Source organism: Amblyomma maculatum, chromosome 3 (genome assembly GCF_055883805.1).
Source record: "Amblyomma maculatum isolate TAMU_Amacu chromosome 3, ASM5588380v1, whole genome shotgun sequence".
NCBI lineage: Eukaryota > Metazoa > Arthropoda > Arachnida > Ixodida > Ixodidae > Amblyomma > Amblyomma maculatum.
Window position 1 is genome coordinate 130,799,943 of NC_139346.1, and position 7,830 is coordinate 130,807,772.

Genomic DNA, 7,830 nt, shown 5'->3' on the forward strand with positions numbered 1-7,830 from the left:
CGAAGAAGCTCGGAGAATCGCCCGATTACGGTCTGGTGCTTCACAAGAACGTTCCAAAGTGCGATACGATTCCAGTCACCGGCGGGTCACGTACTCTGTAGGTGATTTAGTCTGGCTATGGCGTCCAATTCGGCGCCGTGGCCTACATCAAAAACTCTTGGCCCATTATGACGGCCCATATGTGGTTATCAAACGCCTTAGTGATTTAACTTATGGGATAGCCCGCCTGACAGCATCGGGTCGCCGGTCTGCCAAAACCGAACTGCGTCATGTTGCCCGCTTGAAGCCGTGTCAGCCTCGCACGACTCACGAACACGCCCAGAGGGCTTCGTCTGAGTAGGGGGGAAATGTCACGCTAATGACGACGATGAGGGATGGTGATGGTGAGGCAGAAGAAGAAGAAGAAGCGTTGGTGCCTGGGGCTAGTAGGCTTCACCTTATCCCACTGCCATATCACTGTAAATAAACACCCCTTTGCTATTTCATCGTAACAATATATATATATATATATATATATATATATATATATATATATATATATATATATATATATATATATATATATATATATATAATAAATATATATATATATATATATATATATATATATATATATATATATATATATATATATATATATATATATATATATAGGATGCGAGAACATTTAACGTACTTGGCCGCTTAAAAAATAATAGAGCGAAGGGTACGCTTCATTTAAAGAAACATTTTATTAGACTCGACGTTTCGATCGGAGACCGATCTTTCTCAAGAGTGAGAAAGATCGGTCTCCGATCGAAACGTCGAGTCTAATAAAATGTTTCTTTAAATGAAGCGTACCCTTCGCTCTATTATATATATATATATATATATATATATATATATATATATATATATATATATATATATATATATATATATATATATATATATATATATATATATATATATATATATATACATATATATATTGTAGGGGTGTGTTTATTCAGTCGACGCAGATGGATCTAGCTGCTCGGGATGAACTCGCAGCGGGGCGTAAGGCGCAGCGAATCAAACAGACAACGACCAACTTCTTCGTTCTTGAGAGCGGCAGCACGCGACGCATGTCAGTGGCTATGACGATGAAGATTACCACACTACAGTTTCCCCCAGAGCAGAGAAGAAGCCATCCTGGCGACTCATGGAGCCGAAAGGACAGACGGATCGTAGTAGGGCTTGATTCGGTCCACATGAACTATTTCACGTCCACGGTGACGCAAGTCCGCAGAGGGCGTAACGGGCTCAACTACGTAGTTGACAGGAGATGTTTTTTGAAGGACTCGGTATGGACCCTAATACCGAGCAAGAAGCTTCTTTGAAAGGCCGGTGGTTGTGGCAGGAACCCAGAGCCACACCAGAGGGTTAGGTGCATATGAAGGCGCCTCGCCAGTGTCACGATGGTGTTTTTGTTGCCACTGGTTTTCCTTTGTAAGCGAACGAGCGAGCTGACGGCATTCGTCTTCGTACTGGGCGGCGCCCGAGTGTGGCGTCGATTCAGGAACATCAGGGCGGTAGGGAAAAAGCGCGTTCATTGTGCAGGTTGGCTCGCGCCCGTAAAGAAGAAAGAAGGGAGAGAATCCAGTGGTGGTCTGTATCGCAGTGTTGTACGCGTAGGTTACGAAGGGAAGAACGTGGTCCCAGTTGGAATGAGCGTCGTTGACGTACATGGCCAGCATGTCACTCAGAGTACGGTTGAAGCGTTCTGTCAGACCATTCGTCTGAGGGCGGTAAGAAGTAGCGGTGCGATGAATGATGCGGCATTCTTTCAGTAGGGCCTCGAGAGCGTCGGACAAGAAAACGCGTCCGCGGTCACTGAGCAGTTCCTTCGGAGTCCCGTGGCGAAGAATCAAATTGTTGAGAAGGAACAAAGCAACGTCTCTTGCCGAGGCAGAGGGTAACGGTGATGTTTCAGTGTAGTGAGTAAGATGGTCTACTGCCATCTTACTCTACTATTTATATATGCTATATACTACTACTACCTACTCAGTTCAGTTCAGTCGTTCAGTCGTGTCCGACTCTTCGTGACCCTATGGACCATGTCACGCCACGCTTTCCGGTCTCTTACTATCTTCCTAACATCACATAACTTCATCTGCAGTGCCTCGAGGATGCCATCTAACCATCGCGTTCGCTGCCTACCCCTTCTCCGGCGTCCCTCAACCTTTCCCAACATCAAATCTTTCTCCAGCGACTCCTCTCTTCTCATCAGATGACCAAAGTAGCTGAGCTTTAACTTTAGAATTTGACCCTCCAATGAGCAGTCAGGGTTTATGGTCGACAATATCGACTGATTTGATCTTCTGGCAGTCCAAGGAACTCTCAAGAGTCTTCGCCAGCACCACAATTCAAACGCGTCAATTCTTCGGCGGTCAGCCTTTTTCACAGTCCAACTCTCGCATCCATACTCTCGCATACTACTATCTACTACTATACTATTATACTATATACTCTAATATATATATATATATATATATATATATATATATATATATATATATATATATATATATATATATATATATATATATATATATATATATATATATATATATATATATTTATCTCGTTCTACGTGCCGCTGGCGGTAACAAAGGACGTCCCACGTCCGCCGCTATGGCTGAGGGTGGCGCTGGTGAACACTCTCAAGGTTCGTATACAGACAACATAAATACCCAAGAAAGTAGCAGGGGGGACAGCGGCCGATGTAGCTCAGTTGGAAGAGCACCGGACGCGTTATTCGGAGGTCGTGGGTTCGTATCCCACCATCGGCACGTTGTTTTTCTTCTACTTTGTGTCTAATTATCTTTCCCCTAAACAGATCACATTACTAATTTCTGTGATTATCCACGTAAGCATTAAAAAGAAAAATAAAGTACCATCCCCAACGCTTTCCTTGGCCTCGCCGACTGTTGGCTTCTTTCCTTCATATATTATAACGAGCACCCTCATTTCCCCTTGATTGATCTGCTTGTAGCTTACGGGGGTCTCGGTTCTGGCAGTCTTGAAGCCATAGGTAGCGTAAGAGGGTTCTAGCACAGCTTTCGCCCTCACTCTTGATCACGTTCTACGTGACGCTGGCGGTAACAAAGGACGTCCCACGTCCGCCGCTATGGCTGAGGGTGGCGCTGGTGAACACTCTCAAGGTTCGTATACAGACAACATAAATACCCAAGAAAGTAGCAGGGGGGACAGCGGCCGCTGTAGCTCAGTTGGAAGAGCACCGGACGCGTTATTCGGAGGTCGTGGGCTCGGATCCCACCATCGGCACGTTGTTTTTTCTTCTACTTTGTGTCTAATTATCTTTCCCCTAAACAGATCACATTACTATTTTATGTGATTATCCACGTAAACATTAAAAAAAAAAGTGCCATCCCCAACGCTTTCCTTGGCCTCGCCGACTGTTGGCTTCTTTCCTTCATATATATATATATATATATATATATATATATATATATATATATATATATATATATATATATATATATATATATATATATATATATATATATATATATATATATATAAAACTCCAAATTTTTAAAGTTAAGAAAAATTGTAGATAAACGTATTAGACATGAATTTCATATCCGTAGCCTTAAGATTTATCTCCAGTCCAAAATCACACCAACGGGTTTGCAGGTATCACTGTCACCCTCAATGAATAACCTGTGTGACGAGGACAAGGAAAATTGGAACCATGTATTGAAATCTGCATCTTTAGATCTCCTTGAAGTCACCATTTCCCATTTTGATAGGGTGTTGGTATCCCTGGGAACAGAGGAGAGTCGTGCTCGCAGAAAAAGCGCCCTTTCCACGCTCCAGGCCACTGAACTCATGTTGTTTGGGGAAAAAAGAGCGACCGAGATAGCCGAAATCAAACGAAAAAAATTTACCCGTGACGGTGTTCCCCACATTATGATCACAAACCTAACAATACCGGAAAAAAGCTCGAAAACAGAAGCAGTTAAGCATTATTACCCTCTGGTTGAAAGCTCAGATTTTGACCCCGAGGACAGTATTATAAACCTTTCATCCACCCCCCTTATGCCAGAGGAACGATCTGTACTCTCACGAGGACTTACATTTTGCCCTACTACTGGAAAATTTAATGAATTTTCGGTATTGAAGGACCTTGACAACTTTGCGCGAACTCTGAGACTGAGGGAATACTTTTTCGAAGGGACACAGAGCACGACACATGACAAAGAATTCAGCCTTAAAAATCACCAATGGACTCCGAGTACGGGGAGAGATAAACATTTGGACATGTACATTAGTGCCGTCCAGAACGATGTAATCAGGGCTTATAAGGACTACAGACCAGGGAAGCAAAACCTTTCCAAAAAGGAACGTGACGCATTGAAGGCGCTCAGTAGACGGAGGGATGTGGTCATCAAACCGGCAGATAAAGGAGGCGGCATAGTGGTAATGGACAAGGACAAGTATATTGAGGAAGGAATTAGACAACTCTCTAACACTAAATTTTATAAACACCTAAAAGCGGACCCCACCCTAAAGCATCAAAACTTTATAGCAGGGACCCTAAATGAGCTCGCAAAAAGTGGGGACATCTCCCTGCGATTATGCAAAGCCCTGACCGCCTCACACCCGTCGCCGGGCCGATTCTACATGCTTCCGAAAATTCACAAAAATGGTAATCCTGGACGCCCTATAGTATCTGGCATCGGTACAATCACAGAACCAATCTCCAGTTACATTGACACATTAATTGGACACATACCTGAAACACACCCATCCCACATACGTGACACAAACCACTTCCTTCGCGAAATAGCAGGTATAATCTTCCTCAGGGGGCCTTCCTTGTAACCTTAGATGTAGTCTCTCTATATACAAATATCCCGCATTCTGACGGAATCAAAGCTCTAATTCAGGCCTATATTCAGAATAGGAAGGAAGGATCCCCCACTCCAGAAGTCCTAGAGGTATTGACAAAACTAGTACTAGAATACAACAACTTTGAATTCGACAACGAACACTACTTACAAACTAACGGCACCGCCATGGGTACAAAAATGGCCCCTACTTATGCTAATATCTTCATGCATAGCATTGAATTTGAATTTTTACTTACTTCCCCCATTAAGCCCACCCTATACAAGCGCTACTTGGATGATATTTTCTTAATTTGGACTGACACAGAACAATCACTCCTACATTTCATTGGAAACTTCAATCTCCTCCATCCTAGCATATCATTCACGCACACATATTCCCGAAACAAAATTAACTTTCTTGACGTTGAAATTGCGGTTCATGAAGGTTCACTCACCACAAGCGTATACAGAAAACCCACGGACCGACAACAATACTTACATTTTCAAAGCTGTCATCCTCATCACTCAAAAACAAGCATTCCATATTCTCAGGCTCATCAATTCAAAAGAATTTTTTCCCAAGATCAGGACTTCGCACGAAACGCAAAGCGTATGCGGGAAGTCCTGACTAAACAACGGTACCCGCCAAATATTATTGACGACGCCATAAAGAAGGCATATGAACTCAACCGAGAGGAGATACTGGAGGGACGTCCACGAAAGGAAAACATAGACCGCCGAACAAGCCTGGTACTCACCTACACGAGTAACCCCCCCAACGTGAACAAAATCCTAAAGAAACATTTCAACATTCTAGAACAGAGCGAACGTCTCTCGAGTATTTTCACGACTCCTCCCCAAGTTGTCTACCGACGACCGAAAAACATCCGCAACATCCTAGTCCACTCAAAAATAGGTAATAACCCGCGGTTGGGGTGCCGGCCTTGCGGAAAGAGTAGATGCCAGGTGTGCAGCCACATGCAGACATCAAGCTGCGCAACAAGCACAGCGTCAAGTTTTAAGTGGAGAATAGATGGTAACTTTGATTGCGATGCCTCAAACGTTATATATCTCCTAATGCGGTGTATGCTGCATGCAGTATATTGGCCAGACAGCTACCCCTCTTCGAATGCGGTTTAATAATCACCGAGCTCATGTCCGCTCTCTGCCCAACCTTCCTTTTTCAAAACATATCAACCAGAAACAGCACTCATTCGACTCAGTCAAACTAACAGTTCTTCAGGGGGGATTCAATAATACACGGGAGCGGGAGCAGCGTGAGTCATACTTTATTTATAAGTTTAGGACAATTAATACTGGGATAAATGAAAACATTGGGGCAATGTCGTCCTTACGAGCCCTGCAAGCTTAATGCTATACATATATATCAATCATTATCCCTTTACAGTTTTTCCTCGGTTTCTTTTTTTTTTTTTCTCGCTTCTTTGATACCCTCCACATCCCACTTCTCGTAAAAACCTTCTTCATGCTTGGCGCTCACATCTTTTAGCGAAAACCTCAAAGTATTTCACCATTCTACTCACTTCTTTTTTTTATTATTATTATTATTCTTTCTTTGAGGTTCATCTCCCGTCGCAAGTTGCTCGAACTTTACTCGCCGCTGTCAGGTTATTCTAACCAGCAGTGTCCACCTGGTTTTTTCATCACGCTGGGCGCTCCCAGTGAGAACAAGAAAAATAATTTTCTCACCACCTGCAGCAAACACGTCCCCCCACCTGTTTTCTTCTTTTGCTTAGCCCTCATATCTGTTAGCGAAAACCTCAAAGTATTTCACCATTCTACTGTCCCACATATTTACTTACTTTTTTTTTTATTCTTTCTTTGAGGTTCATCTCCCGTCGCAAGTTGCTCGAACTTTACTCGCCGCTGTCAGGTTCTTCTAACCAGCAGTGTCCACCTGGTTTTCTCATCACGCTGGGCGCTCCCATCTTTTAGTGAGAACAAGAAAAATAATTTTCTCACCACCTGCAGCAAACACCTTCCCCCACCTGTTTTCGTCTTCTTTTTTTTTTTTTTCCCCTTCCAAGGTTGTTCCGCGGTTGCCTGTATTGTGTCTTGTACTGTATACAGATGACTCGCGGCGGCCGGTGCCTTGGGTTGATGGCCCATTGGGCCTAGCCTGCTCTCCGCAGCTGTGTGTGTATGTGTGTGTTGTGCGTGTCCAGCTGACTCACCTGTGTGTGCCCATATTGTTTGTATCACCTCTGGCCAACCCTATAAGAAGACAAACAAGAATCATGTACCATCAGTCTTGAGAAAGGCAGGGCTCCTGCCGAAACGTCGACTACAAATAAACTTGGAAACAGTATGAAGCAATTTTTCACTTTTATATATGTATATATATACATATATAAAGGAAGGAAGGAAGCCAACAGTCAGCGAAGCCAAGGAAAGCAGGAGGGGGGGGGATATTTATTTAGTATGGACCTCAATTAGTAATGTGATCAGTTAGGGGGAAAGATAATTAAACACAAAGTAGAAGGAAAAACAGCGCGCCGACGGTGGGCACCGCACCCACTACCTCCGAATACCGCATCCTGTGCTCTTACCACTGAACTATATCGACGGCTGTCCAACCTACTACTCTCTTAGTTATGTTAATGTTGCCTGTAAACAAACCTTGAGAGTGTTCACCAGCGCCAACCTCAACCATAGTGGCGGACTTGGAACGCCATATGTTACCGCCAGCGTCACGCAGAACGTGATCAAGAGGGAGAGCGAAAGCTGTACTAGAACCCTCTTTCTTCGCTACCTATAGCTTCAAGACTGCCAGAACCGAGACCTTCATAAGCTATTATAGCTGCTCACAGGCCTTGTGCACAACCCACCGTCGACTGTGAACGGATTACTTGAGTCCACCACAATGTAAAGGGTACTACAACAGCGTGCTGTGATTTGCGAACGACCTTTCCATACTGCCACAGTCACA